The sequence below is a fragment of the Crocodylus siamensis genome, chromosome 4 (assembly GCF_052110815.1).
Source record: "Crocodylus siamensis isolate JL-2025a chromosome 4, ASM5211081v1, whole genome shotgun sequence".
NCBI classification, from domain to species: Eukaryota; Metazoa; Chordata; order Crocodylia; family Crocodylidae; genus Crocodylus; species Crocodylus siamensis.
In genome coordinates, this window is record NC_143398.1 from 231,687,708 (window position 1) to 231,703,393 (window position 15,686).

General features: G+C 44.8%; 1 protein-coding gene across 1 annotated transcript in view; it reads left to right on the forward strand.

Annotated features, from left to right (window-relative positions):
- Window positions 1–15,686, forward strand: part of NCKAP5 (NCK associated protein 5) — a 702,047-nt gene that overhangs the window by 81,753 nt on the left and 604,608 nt on the right. The window lies entirely within an intron of this gene.

A 15,686-nucleotide genomic window follows, 5' to 3' on the forward strand; every position in this document is an offset into this window, starting at 1 on the left:
AGGATTTGGTTCTTAATCACACAAACCTGCATGTACTTAAATGTGGTTACCTTTATTCATGACTAGGTTTGTTGAGATCAAAACTATTCCTTTGTGCAGCTTGGATTTGAACCATGCATGTCAGGATTTATAAAATGTTTTATCATTGTTGTAGTGAAAAATATGACATATCTGTGCAACAAATACAATTTCATTTTTACTGTGCATGTTATGTGTCAGGTAGATGCAATGACTTAACCATGCTAGACTTCTTGGGTTTCCTGTACTATAATGAGAAGTCATATTATTTACTTTATATCCTGTGTAAAGGAATTTTTACAGTAAGGAGGTTTCTTTGAACTAGCTATGGAATTGGTGTGTCAGAGTCTCTGAGTCTACTTATCTACAAAGTACAATATATATGGCAAAAGATGTAGGGGATATATTTGGGAGAACTGGGTCAACCAAATTACCCTTAGAAGATTAAAACCTTAATTATTAAAAGGCTTGATTAAAAATGCTTATTAATTCTACTAGTGCTCTTACTGTATATATTAACTATGATAACATACCACATATGGTTATGACCTAGTGCCTACTTCCTGCTCAGGCCAAAAAGTTTAAAGAATTAATGCATATTCGAAGATTAATTTTTCTAATACACCCAGTTAAGACATTGATGTGATGGAACTGTATCTGGGAAATCAATATAGTACCAGATTACGTATCTAACATTGATAACTGTTCTTGTAACTTAAGAACTTTGTCAGCAAAATTGGCAACTTTAATTACATTGGCATGCCCATCTAGAGCTTTTGAGTGCTGGATGATTAGAAGTGTTGAACCTTGGTTAATGAAAAGCCCTAAAGGTTAGTAAGTTGTGTTATATAATTGAAGAGAATCTCAATTAACTGATAAGGTTTTTTACTTTTTAATTTTATTTTATTACTGAGTTAAGATAAAAGTGAGATCTCTCTTTTTGCATTCCATCCAGTTGAGAGGTTTATTTAGATAGAATCAGTGAATTAAGTAGTAAATTTGAAGACGTTTTCACTGCTTCAATCACCCATTATAATGAGGCAAATTATGGCCTTATTTCTACCCCTCCCCCACCCCTTGACTTCATTGCCATTACTTGATTGTAAATGGAGACAGAATTTGGCTCTGTAATAAATAGTGTCAAACACTATCTTTTAGTTCAGGGGGTAAATATAGACCAAAGTATTCAGATTGTCTGGCATTTTATTGAGTTAACTTCAGAGTAACAGAAAAGGCCAAACATGAACATAACAATTTCAACAGTTAAAATGGTCTGGATACAGAATACTTTGCCAAATGTGTTTGTGCCTATCTCAGTCAAAGTGCAGATACAAGGTGCTATCTGAAGCTAAACAAGATGATTAATTACACTGACACACAAGAAAACAACTTTACCTGCAATTTATGATAAGAAAATGCTGATCTTTGTTGCTGTAATGAATTGGTATCTTTCCCCTTTCTTCCCTTGTGTTCAGACGTGATCATTGTAATTAATTAAATAGACAAGAAGAATATTGCCCAGAAAATGTATACCCTTCCCAAAGTGCTACTAATTCCTCCATCTAAGAATGAGAATTTGGGGCTGTAAACCCAGATTCACTGAGTCAAAGAGCAAGGAGCTTAAAGTTTTGCTCCATTTGGTGACTGCAAGACTGCTCTAGGGATACAGTTTAGGGATCTCACTACCAGAAAAACAATGATATATTGGAGATAGTTGAGAGGAGAGCACAGATTGGTTCATAGATTGTAAGGCTGGAAGGGATCTTGAAAGATCATCAGGTCCAGCCCCTTGCACCAAGCAGGAAAGACAACTGGAGGTCAGGTAACCCCAGCAAGGTGACTGCCCAGCCTCCTCTTGAAGATGTCCAGGGGAGGTGATTGCACCACTTCTAGGAGGAGCATTTTCCACAGTCTGGATGCCCTGACTGTGAAGAAGTTTTTCCTAATGTTGAGCCTGAATCAATCTTCCAGGAGTTTGTGGCCATTACTCCTGGTTTTCCCCTTGGGTGCCCTGGTGAACGGTTGCTCACTGAGCCCTTGATGTACTTCCCTAGTGTAGCGGTAAGCTGCTACCAGGTCCTCTCTCATCCTTCTTTTCCTTAGGTCATGGGCAACTGATGCTGCCTTAGTCAGGGGGGCCTTGTGCCCACCCAGTGACCAGTCAGTGGCCGGGGGTGCCTCCCTCAGTTGATCTCACTGACTGGGGGGGGGTCCCCCCCGTGGCCTATTATGGGACAGCTGATCACTGCAGCTGATTGCTGTGGCTGCTTCCAGAAGTGGCTGCAGCCACTTTTGGCAATGCCATGGCATTCCACTCCCCGGCCGGTGCTTGTAGGGAGGGGCACCGGCGCTCCCACCAGCCACCTTTCCTGCCTGTCACCTAAGCGGTGAGTGCAGCTGGTCAGGGGATGTACCAGCACTCTCAAGGGGGCACACGTGCACCCACATGTGCCCCCTATGCATTGCCACTGCCTCAGGGTGAAGAGTCCCAGATCCCTTAGCCTTTCCTCATATGGCTTGCCTTTTAAGACTCTGATCATATGGGTGGCTCTACTTTGGACTTTCTCAAGCTTGTCCATGTCATTGTTAAAGTGTGGTGCCCAGAACTGGTTGCAGTACTCCAGCTGCAGTCTCACCAATGTTAAGTGGAAGAATCACCTCCGTGGTTTTGCTGGAGATGCATCGATTGATGCACGCCAAAGTATTATTTGCCCTACTGGCTACAGCATTGTACTGCCAGCTCATATTCATACTGTGGTCTATTATTACCCCTAGGTCCCTTTCATTCATGGTGCTAGTCAGTTTGGTGCCACCAAGCCTGTAGGTGTGTTGGGATTTGCTCATCCCGAGGTGGAGCACTTTAGATTTCTCGACATTGAACTTCATCAGATTCTGAACTGCCCAACTTGCTAGCCTGTTCAGGTCTGCCTGTATCTGTAGCCTATCTTCAATCATGACCATGCTTCCCAGTAACTTGGTGTCATCTGTGAACTTGGCCAGTGAGCTCTTCACCCCCACATCCAAATCATTAATAAAGATGTTGAAAGGTACTAGACCAAGCACCGACCCCTGTGGGACACAGCTGCCCACTTCTCACCAGGATGAAACAGATCTGTTTCCTATGACTCTGTGGGTTCTATCCTGCTGCCAGTTTCTCACCCACCTAACTGTCTTGGAGTTAAGCCCACAATCCTCCAATTTTCTCACGAGGATATTGTGGGATCAAAGGCCTTTTGGAAGTCAAGTTACACAATGTCCATCTGCTGCCTCATGTCCAGGTGGCGAGTTATCTGGTCATAGGACGAGATGAAGTTGGGAAAGCAAGACCTGCCCATCATGAAGCCATGCTGGCTATCATTCAGAATCTTACCTTCTGCAAGCTTGTTGCAGATAGAGTCATTGATAAAGTTTTCTAGGATATTCTAGGATTCTGAGATTTTCCCTAGGATGGAAGTTAGGCTGATTGGCCTATAGTTACCTGGGTCCATGCAGCACTTCATATTACAGTGTGCAATTCAGTTAAGCTACATGACTCTGCAGAGTTAGTCCTGAAAACTTGGATATGTATACTTATTCCTGAAGTATTGGATGCTGGATTGAGGTTCATTTGCATATGCAGCCCATAAGGCCTCACTGGGTGCATCTACATGAGACACTTTACTACAGAATTGACTAATTAGCCCCTCAATAAAGCGTCACTGTCTACACATGTGCCCCTATTAGGCAAGAGTAAACTAATCCAGCCATAGGATTATACTGCCCAACATAAGTACTGTCCTATGGTGGAGTTACTTGCTCTGCCCTAACTTATGTATAGATGGTGACTGGGGCTGGCTGGGGAATGGGGCTGCTACAGTATGAGGGCTGCCTGCCAGCTAGCCCTGTAGTCTATACCCCTGTGCCCCAGTCAGCCCCTCTGCAGCTTGTTGAGCCAGGGCCAAGAAGCTCTAGGCTGCCAGCTGAGGCTCTGCTACCCCAGGTCGACATGCTGTTTCCAGGTGCCTGTGTAAACACTTCACCCAGGAGCAATAAACTCCAGTATGAACTGCACTGGAGTTTATTGCATCGCATTAATATCACGTGTAGATGTGCCTACTGGGTCTGTTTTTATAAAAAAAAACCTTTATTCTGTTTTGATCATTCCCAGTGGGAAGTGTCATTCACTACTAGATTTATGGTTCTAAAGAGAACATACAGATGGCTAAATGGCTTAGTTGGGATGAATGACTTAGCACAGCTCACATGGATGGAACAGAGTCCTGGCTTAATTTTAACTCGGAGCATGGCTACAAGAGCTTTACATTATGCCCTTGTTCTTTGCTTGAAACTCAGAGGATGATTGCTGCCCTCCAGGAGTGAAATCTGTGTTCCACTGAAGCCTAATAGATTATTGACTACTGGCCAGATAACCAAATGATATCTTACCAAATTTACTTCTTAAAATTAAGTTATGAAGTAAATGACTAGGAGAAGATCCAGAGACAACCCGAATGGACTTACTAGTATAACACCAATAATTTAGTGGTGAAGTAGAAAGAAAGTAGTATAAAAATACAAAGTACAAATTTTTACCAAAAATGATATCCTCTTTTCTTCTGGTATCGCAGATTATATTAAGGATGTATTGGACATTTTTACTCAAGGTCTTTTAGCTACAGGCTTAATTTGTGTAGGAAAATGATTGCTAGATGTATGGATGGAAACTTTGGAAAACTTGTTTTGGGGTTCTCTAGGAACCCATCCAAATTCATTTTACAGTGTTTGTGGTTTCTGGAGGTCTCTGGTAGATGACATTTAACACTTTGAGAAACTCATTTTTAAGAACAAAATCTTTCTTTTATTTGTTATGTAGCTGGTTTACCATTGCCTCAGGCTGTCCAAACTGTTGCCCATAACTGAGACCCTGTGGGTCAAACTTCAAGGAGGGTGGGGGGACAGGGATCTGGTAGGGGTTTACTACAGGCCATGACATCAGGAGGAAGAGCTGAAATGGATCTGAAATTTTCCAGGCAGCTGGGGGAGGCTGTGCATGCAAAGGATGTTGTGGTCATGGGTGATATGAATTACCCTGAAATCCACTGGGAGGAGCTGTCGCCCAGGTCTAGCCACACATGAAGGTTCCTGACGTGTGTACAGGACCTACACCTCATGCAGGAGGTACACATCCCCACCAGGGAAAATGCCATACTGGATCTGGTGTTAGCCTCTGCGGATGACCTGGTGGGGGGGATGTGCTAGTACAAGGGAGGCTAGGGGACAGTGATCATGAAATGATCCAGTTTGCTATTGAGAGAAAGGTGGGGAGAGTAACTAGCACAGCGCAAATGCTTGGCTTTAGGAAAGCCAACTTCAGTGTGCTCAGGGCAGTAGTCAGGGAGGCACTCGGAGCCCAGGGGGTAGCTAGTATGGGGGTCCAGGAAAGGTGATCCTTCCTCAAGGAGGCTATCTTTGGGGCGCAGCAGGATGCAATTCCTCTGTGCAGGAAGGCGAGAAAAGGGTCCAAGAAATCTTCATGGCTGAGTACGGATATCCAGGCTGGCCTGAGGGCAAAGAAAAAATCGAACTGGCAGTGGAAGCAGGGGGCGGGGACAAAGGAGGAGTACACCTCTCTGACCCGAGCTTGTAGGGATTTGGTTAGGAAGGTGAAAGCAGCACTGGATCTTAGATTAGCTTCTGGAATTAAGGATAACAAAAAGTCCTTTTTCAAGTGTATAGGTAGCAAGAAGACATTGGACCCCTACGGGGTAGGGCAGGGCAGGGCAGGGCAGGGCAGGGCACTTGGTGATGGACGCGTGAGAGAAGGCAGAACTCTTCAACAAGTTCTTTGCGTCTGTATTCCTGTCTGGTGACAATGGGGTGCTCTCAGGTGATAGCGTAGAGAGGCCCGGGAAGGATGCGAGTCCCCCGACTGTTAGTTCAGACCTAGTTAAGGATTACCTGGAGGGCTTAGATGTGTCCAAGTCAGCAGGCCCGGCTGACCTTCATCCGGGGGTGCTGAGGGAATTGGCTGGTGTCATTGTGGGGCCACTGGCAGAGCTGTTTGAGGACTCCTGGTGCTCGGGCGAAGTCCCCGAGGACTGGAAAAGGGCCAATGTGGTCCCTATTTTCAAGAAGGGGAGGAAGGAAGAGCCTGGCAACTACAGGCCAGTCAGCCTCACTTCTATCCTGGGGAAGGTCTTGGAAAAAATTATCAAGGGCCACATTTGTGAGAGCCCTGCAGGGGAAGTGATGTTGAGGGGTAACCAACACGGGCTCGTGCAAGGCCGATCCTGCCTGACTAACCTGGCCTCTTTCTATGACCACGTAACAAAGAGCTTAGATGTGAAGGAGGAAGTTGATGTCATCTTTTTGGACTTCCAGAAGGCCTTCGACACAGTGTCCCACCCAGTTCTGGTGGGCAAGCTGAGGGGCTGCGGCACTGACGAATGCACAGTCACATGGGTGGCAAACTGGCTTCAGGGGTGCACCCAGAGGGTGGTGGTGCATGGGTCGATGTCGACCTGGCAGCGGAGTCCCCCAAGGCTCAGTCCTTGGGCTGGTGCTGTTCAACATCTTCATTAGCGACCTGGACGAGGGTGTGGAGAGCACCATGTTCAAGTTCGCTGATGACACCAAGCTGTGAGGTAAAGTGAATACACGGGCAGGCAGGGACCGCATCCAGGCAGACCCGGATAGGTTGGAGAAGTGGGTGGATCTGAACAGGACGCGGTTCAACAAGGACAAGTCCAGGGTGCTGCACCTGGGGAGAGGGAACCAGCATTGTGGTTATAGGTTAGGGGCTGCCCCTCTCGGCAGCACAGAGGCAGAGAGGGATCTTGGAGTCAGGATTGACTCCAGGATGAATATGAGTCACCAATGCGATGAAGCAATAGGCAGAGCCAACCGCACCCTGTCCTGCATCAACAGGGGCATCACTAACAGGTCCAGACAGGTCTGGATCCCCCTCTATGTGGCGCTGGTCAGGCTGCAGCTGGAGTACTGTGTCCAGTTCTGGGTGCTGCACTTCAAGAGGGACGTGGGGAACCTGGAGAGGGTCCAGAGGAGGCCACTCGTATGGTTGGGGGTCTCCATGGCCAGCCCTATGAGGAGAGGCTAAGGGACCTGAATCTCTTCAGTCTCCCCAAGAGGAGACTGAGGGGGGATCTTGTGGCTGCCTACAACCTTATCAGGGGCAGCAGCAGGGATTTGGGGAAAGTGTATTCACCAGGGCCCCCCTTGGAGTCACCAGGAACAATGGCCACAAGCTGAGGGAGGACAGGTTTAGGTTAGATATTAGGAAGAATGACTTCACTGTAAGGGTGTCCAGAGCCTGGAATAGGCTTCCCAGAGAGGTGGTGCTCTCACCTTCCCTGGAAATCTTCAAGAGGAGACTGGACAGGCACCTGGCTGGGGTCTTATGACCCCTCCCCACTCCCAGTGCTCCTTCCTGCCCATGGCAGGGGGTCGGGCTCGATGATCTGTCTAGGTCCCTTCCGACTCATTGATTCTGTGATTTTATGTTTCCTCCAAAGACCATAGATACTCTAAGAAAGTTTGGCCAGAGGGACCTTGAGCATAATTATACGATTATAATATATAAGCCATGTATTATTTTGTGTTTTATGAAATAATATCAAGATACTAAATACTTAAACTAGTTAAACTACTTAAAACAGCATGCACATGGTATACAGTTTGGATTGCTTATAACCTGTGTCAGTGAATTCAATTTAAGAACTCCCATCAACTTCAATGGGGATGAGAATTCATCCTAAGTTTCCTGCTCTTGCATGCTTGCCATGGGGAGGAAGGGATTTAAATTATTCTTATCCCAATATTTGTAAAGTAAAAAATACAAACAATGCTAAATGGCAGAATATTCCAGAAAATTGTCAAGCTTCCGTGCCATGGTACTGATACAAACATATGTACAGTAGAACCATGTGATGAAGTTAAGCTGGTCTTTGGTAAGGATGAGGTTAATGCTGTTCTACAGAATAGTCTCAGGAGCAACATTAGTCCATTTCCTAGAGGAGGCATACACTATTTATTCACTCATTAGGTCCTCATTGCCATATCACACATTGAGGGCCAATGTTTCTTTAGTAAATGGACATGTGAGGTGTTCATACATACGGCATACTCTTGCCAGATATAATTCAGATATGTTTGAAAAATAGCCTTAAATCTTTCTCTCTCTGTTGCTCTCTCTCTCTCTCTCTCCCAATCATAAAATAAATACAAAAAGAGCAACAAAAAACAACTTATTGAGTAAAAAAAGATGTATGAAGCAAGTTGGCACCGTAGGTGTGCGCATAATACGGATGTGTTGCAGACTATTGAATGCATATATTGCAATCTTACTTTTTGGAAAATAATTGTTTTTAAAAGGAAAATATGTAAATTAAGCATGTTAGTGAAGGTGAATAGCTACCACATTCACACTTTTTTTTACTGTAATATTCATGCACTTGCAACAACAAATAAAGTGGCCTGGAAGATGACTAGAAATAGAACAATATGATTAGGGGAGTTAAAGCCTGATTTGCATCTAAAAAATGTAGTATGTGCTCATTTATGTGCAAATGTAATGGAAAAAGGCTGCAGGTAAAGTGGCTAAAGCCTAAACAAAATAAACACTTAATTTTCTTTTATTGTACTCTGTGACTATTAATAATATTATGGTACTAAGGCAGAAACATTAAACTAAGCAGGGGAGCAATAAATGTTCCTAGACTGTGCAATGCTGTTGATATTAGTGGTTAATAGCTCCAGAGTTCACATAAAATGCAGATTGAAGTACAAAGAAGATGTTTAGTGGAGTCAGCAATGGCAGTGAACTGTTTACAGGTGAAACTAATAACCAGAGGGCAAACACAGCAGGGGTGGTTTCTGCAAAAGATATCAAGAAAGGAACGTTGTGAAGCACTTACGTGGAATGTCTCTATCCTTAGGGAAGAGATTTGATAAACTCAGTTTATTTCTCCTCAAAACTAGCTTTTGAGATGATTAATTAGAATGTGCTGTTTTTCCATTTACAAAAGTTGGGGACTATGGAGTGTGTCAGTATGAAAAAAATGCATTGATTTAAGAAAATCATTCTGGAGGTATGAAACATGTTTTGATGTAATATTATTAGGTAATAATAATATTATAATATAATTAGAAACTAAATTTTTGTTAATTAATCATAATTATGCTTACAGAAGGATGTAGCAGCAGCTAAAAATGTAGCAGCAGCTAACAGGGTAGTTCTGTGTTAGATTATCAGAAGTGGGCATTTATTTCCTGCAGATTTCGATGAAAGAGCATGAGAGAAAGTATTGAATGAAAAAAGTATTTTTCTCAATTAAAGAGAGTTCATTTATTTCTCATCAAATGTAGTTTGTGTTAGTGTAATTGTTTTTTATTCTTTATATTTTTGTAAACATTAAAATATTAAAAACCCAAATTTTAGTTTATATTAAGCTAACACAGTGGTGAACAAGTATGGTTTCTGATATGCATCAGTTGTTTAACCAGAATCATTTTCAAAGTACCATATTTACTCAAATAGAAGATGACTGCCCCTACCATCAGCATAGAGAAAAAAAGCCTCGTCTTAAATTTGCATACAAGAAACCTAACTAAGTACCTCATCTATCATTAAACTGCTGCCAAAAGCAGCACATGCTTAGTGATGGAAACCAACTATGAAGTTGATTAAATGCAGCCAACACAGAATCCGACTATAAAACACATGGCTCATGTGTGGGAAACTAGCACAAGGGTAGGTTAGTGCAGCTCAACTGAATAAGATATATGGTACTGCCCACTAAGCACAGTCCCCCTCAGTATCGACTTTCTCTTCACTTCCACAGCTGAGCTGTCATTCTTTTCCCATTTCCAATGATTCCTGTTTCTTCATTAGCCTTAAGTGCCTGGCAAACATCAAACGGAGCTCCAAACACTTCACCTAGAATCCCTTCATTGCCCCCTCTCTCAGCCTGTTGCATATGATTAGTATGGTCCTGCCTTCCATGAGGTGGAGCTGGACCAGGCTGCCCTGCTCCTCATCTGCATATAAATTTTTGGAGCACTTCAGGACTGGTGGCAAGAACACCCAGTTCCAGTCATGAATGGGAGGGGTAGGGGTACATGTAATTTATGCATGGATCCTTTGTGGGGGGCTATCTGGAGTACACACACATACTGAGCAGTGCTGAGCTGTGGGGGTCACCGTGACTTGAAATGCTGTTGACTGCTGGACCCCAGCCCAATAAATTATGTGATAAAACATGAGCCTTTTGGACTAATTTGATGCGTACAGGCCCTGCAGCCTCTCTTTTTGGTATTGGGTGGTGGAACCGGAGCGTGCTCCATCCGCTCCATGCATTGACCTGGTATTACAGTGCTTCCAGGACCGGTGCAAAAAAAAAAAAACCCACAACAACAAAAAAAACCCATACATAAGTACGTATAGAAGTGCCACTTAAAATAGTGTTTATGGATAATCTGTGCTAAAACTTGCAGCAGTCGTAAAAAAGGTAAAATGTATGAACTAAGTTTATGGGTGCAAGCAACCCCTGCTTAGTGCTCTGAATTAGTTCCTGAAAAACGAGTCTTAAGTGAAATGAGCGTTAAGTGAAACTGAAAGTATTTGACAATCCAAGATGGCAACCACAAATGTTTTTAATGACCCAAGATGGTGACCACGAGTGTTTATAATGAAACTCACTGAGCACTAAGTGGAATTAGGTATCAATTTAAAATGAGCATTATAGCAAAATAGCACAAAGCAAAACAGCATTAAGCGGAGGTTTCCTGTACTATATGCAGATTACTAGAGGTATGTGTTTCACGATAAGTGTTTTCAGATTTGCTCCTCACTTCCATGTGCTCAGGGAGAGTGGGCTCTGACAGTAAGGATGGGGAGAAGAGCTGCAGGACAAGAAGCTAAGGGAAGGAAGAGGGCAAGGGGGCTACTTGTCCCACAGATTTATTTTCCCTGCTGTAGCAGTGGGGAGGAGGCAAATTCAAGGCAAATATCCAATAATTAGATTCTATACCTGGAAAATTACCATGTTCAGCATCTAGTTGTTGTTGTTGGTGGTGGTGGTGGCGGGGGGTCATCTTCTATTCAAGGTTGCCTTACATTCAAGAGGCTATGGTATTATTATAAAGCTATGCCACTTCATTGGAGAACCCTTCAGGTAAGAAGACTATTTAACCAGCAATGTTCCCAAAGACAACGGAAGTTGACTCTACTGTGCCTAGCATAAAAGGGTCACTGTCTGGCTGATCACTGTCATTATATGCTAAAAATAATTTCTGGTGATAATTTAGGTTAATGGCTGACCTGGAAAAGTTTTAGCAAAAATTCTTATGAAGAGTGATAGATTAAAATTTCAAATAAAGATGCAGCGAATTTTATCTTATTCTTCTAGTTTTATTTATGTTTAAGACTCTTCTGTCATTTTATTAAATAGTAGGCACTTCTCTTTAGTCATTATATTGTCAGTTAGAACACTTCTTTACTGATATCTGCCCATTTGCTCAATACACTCATTTCTGTAAGTTGTTCCCTTGTTTGTATTTGTGATTCGAGTGGCACTGTAAATTACCTGAGTCATTAAAATGTCTCATCTGTGGGTAGAATTACACAGTAGGTACGTACTGATTTGTGTGTGCCTATCACAATGTACATTTCTCCAAGATAAAGAGCACAGTTTAGAGTAAATTAAGCCCTAGGCTATTGAAGTTAATTAAGAACACAGTGGAACAACATAAAAATCGTATGTGCTTCTCATCACATCAGGGATGAGCTAGTCTGTCTGCTTTTCATGTACAAGCAGAAAGAATAGGCCCAAAGAGAAGAATTCAGCTGAGAACATATAAAGACCTGTGGTACCATTATTCTTTAATGTACTTCTGCTAATTTTCACACCTACATATTTGGGAAAGGGAGGAAAAAGATATCTGGAAGTGCTAGGTGCATTGTTAAATCAAAGCTAATCAAAAAATGTATTGGGATTTATTGGGATTTAGGAGTGAGTAGATGCCTGTTACTAAATAACTTGGTTAAAGAGGGATTTAATAAATTGCTTCAAGCTTATTAAATCATTTCCAGCTATCTATATGGTGTGGTGCAATGCTTGGCTTTGCACTAAAATGCCATATAATTTTCTCTCAGATGGTATTCTCAGCATGTTAATTTGTGAGTGTAACATGATCCCACCCCAGGGCTGGCTTTGATGCCTGTGGAGCCCCCCATAGCTCTCATCACCTTAGCTTTCTTAGGGCAATATCCTCTTCAACTTGTCTGCCATGCCTTGATGTAATTTTGCTTTTGGAAAAAGGGGAGGTTACCCCATGGCTCCCCAAGCAAGATCTTATCCCCATGAACACAAGTGTTACTGCTAATCGCTTTAAGGGAGGGGTGGGCAAGATACAGCCTGTGAGCCAGATCTGGCACATTGAGGGATTCTGTCTGGCCTGTTGCAGTTCCCTCGGTTCAGCCCAGCCCAGCCCAGCCCAGGCATGGGAGGCAGACCAGGCTGTGGCATGGGGCGCAGTGAGACTGGGGTGGTGCAGCAGCCAGACTCCATTTTTCAGCAGCCCCAGCAGCAGTGCCTCCTTTCAGCTGCTTCAGTTGCCAGACCCATCCCCACTGCCTGGGTATACTGACTCATCCACCCTGCACTCACCACTGAGGACCATACCCCTGCAGACAGGGAGCTCAACCTGCTGGGTTTGATGGGGCTGTGGCCAGGCAGGGAGGTGTATTCAAGAGCAAGATGGATGGATGGAACCAGTGAGACCCTGGGATCTTGGGGTGGGTTCAGGGCTGGGGGCAGGGTTACAGCCATGATCCTCTGCCTGCATGTCCCTGCAATGGGTGCAGGTTCTGTGGGCAGGGGCATGCAGAGCAGATTGTGGCTCTGCTCCAACTCCATGCTATCACCACTCCAAGATCCTGGCCTTAGTCCCACCCTGGATATAGCTCCCTGCCTGGCAGCATCCCCATCCTGTCCACCCAGCTGTGCACCCTGCCTGGGCGGATCCCAGCCAGTCTCTATGGAAACCCCAGGATTGTGAGGTGGTGACAGCACAGGGCTGAGGCTGGAACAGATTCCTGGTTCTGCAGGCAGGGACATGCAGAGACTGGATCATGGCCCTGGCTCCATGCTGTCACTGCCCTGTGGTCCTGGGGTCTCCATGGAGATGAGCCAGGGGGACAGGATGGGGCTGCAGCCAAACTGAGAGCTGTGCCATGGGCTGTGTCCTGGATTTTGGGGTGGTGACAGTGTGGGGCTGGGGCCCAAGGCAGAGCTACAGTCCACTCCTGGCATGTCCCTGCACAAGGAATCAGTGCCTGTTGCAAGGGCATGCAGGCAGAAGATTGTGGCTTTGTCCTGGCCTCATGCTGTCATCACCCTGCAACTCCTCCTTTGATCATGGCCTCATCCATCTGTATCACTCCTGAACATCATTTCCCCACCCGGCCGTGGTCCCATCCCAGACAGGGAGTTTTGGTGAACTGTTAAATGGGGGCCGGGGGGTGAGGGGAGAGCTCAGCAAGACTCCTGATGTCCTTTTAGCCACCCAAGCCTCACAGATCTTATCAGTCACTTGCTCGTCTTTGAGCATTAAGTGTCATTGTCCAATCTTGTAAATTTCTCATCTATGGGCCTTCAACCATAGTATCAACTACAGTCAATACAGGCCTCTAATAGTCTCTGCCACTACTAGGGCCTCTTGCTCTGGTGCCGTTAACCATCCCAGCCCCTCCTTGTCTTGGGTCTCTGTATGTCAAACAGTATCCACCCTTCTTGGGCTTAGGCCTGCATTTTTACCTCTCCAAGGCTCAGGTCTCTGTCTCTTTAACTGTACCTTCAACTCCAACACAGACAATTTTTTTCCATGAATTTGTGAAAGAGTACAGCCCAAGGGGTGGGGACTGCAGGGCCTTAATTTGCTTTTTCCTTCAGTAATCTCTTAGCCAATAACCAGTGGTGAAAGAAATACTTCAGCTTGTCAGCAAGGGAATGAAGGGATCATTTTCGTAGGCCATTGCTTTGACCAGCTTATCTTTTTCTTAACGTTCCTCCATGTGCTCTTCCACCAATCATTCAAGCCACTTGCTGTAGCTTTCAGGGTTCATCATGGCCTGTTCTCATCCTACCTACCATGTCGTATTCAGCATTGAGAAGCTAATTCCTTCCTTTTATTTCTCCAGTGTGCCAGTTTCATTGCCTGCTTGTTACATTTGCAAACAAGTGTATTAATGCATTCTTCCTTGCTGCCCTCCAGTTTGGAGATAGTATAAATATCTACAAAGCAATTTCACTTCTGTCCTTCAAAGGCCTCCTTAAAACTGACCTCTTTCTGATGTCAGGCTTTTTGCAGACAACAGTTAGGTACCAAGACCAATGGTTTCCGTCTCTCTGTTTCCTTGTAGTCTCCTCAATGTATCCATTTTCTCCATTTTCTCCTGTCTTGAGCTGAGATTTTTAAGCTCTTTGAGGGGTTTCATTTTGTTATGTTTGTATAGAACCTAACACAATGAGTTCTTGACTTGGGACTTCTAAGCCCTATGGTGGTAAAAAATAAAAAATAATTTCTTGGCAGCCATGTGTTTTTCCTACATCAAAAAATTCTGAGTCTTGAAAGAAAATACTTGTATTTTTCATAGCATTCAAGATCTGCCCCAGAACTACATGAAACTGGAAATAAATTTTGGTAGTTAAGGGTTTTTCTTTTGGCATCTGAAGGTATTTCCACCCCCTCACAGACAGTGTTTCTGATGTCAGCATTTATTTGCATAACAGCAACACTTAAAATTTCAGTCCTTGTTATACTATGCTCTATATAAATATGTGTTAGGATGTATATTCTTCATAATGGGGGCTGCAGTTTGAGTAACTACATTTTATGGTGGGAAACTTGGAAGTAAACTGATTGAGCCAATCTCAGGAGTTTTGCTGGGTTGTTGTAGACTGGGTCAGAACAGCAACAACTCACCAAAACTGTATGTGGGATAGGGCCCGAGAAGGTGGGGAGCAGTGTTCAAGAGTGCGATGGGTGGGTGAAGCCAGGGTCACAAGGTAGATTGTGGGGAGCTGATAGCATAGGGCCAGGGCCCAGGGCAGAGCCACAATGTGCTCCCTTCATGTCCTTGCTCATAGAACCAGGGCTCTGCCCTGGCCCTGGCCCCATCCCCACACTGTCACCAGCACCTGATCCTGGGGTCTCCATGGAGTTGAGTCAGGATCTGCATGGGCAGAGGAGCTGCATATGGGGCTGGGACCGGCATCTTGGGACAGTGACGCTGTGGGGCCAGGGCCCGTGCCAGGGCAGAGCCACGATCTGCTCCTTGCATACCGCTGCCTGCAGAACCCATGCCTATTGCAGATCACGGCTCTGCCTCTGGCATCAGCCTTGTGCTGTCACCAGCACATGGTCTGAGGGTCTCTAGCTCTACCCACCCATCTCACTCCTGGGTGCTGCTCCCCACTGGTCTGGTGCCCCATCGCAGCTGCTGGGCTGTGCACCATGCCTGTGTGGGTCCTGCCCCCAGTAGGAGGATGGTCTGAGTGCCTGTGTAACACAGTTGGCAGCAGCACCCAGAAGGAGCTGCCACTGCCAGGAAATGGAGTCTGGCCATTGCACCACCCCAGCTGTGCTACATGCCTGGGGGTGGCAGGACT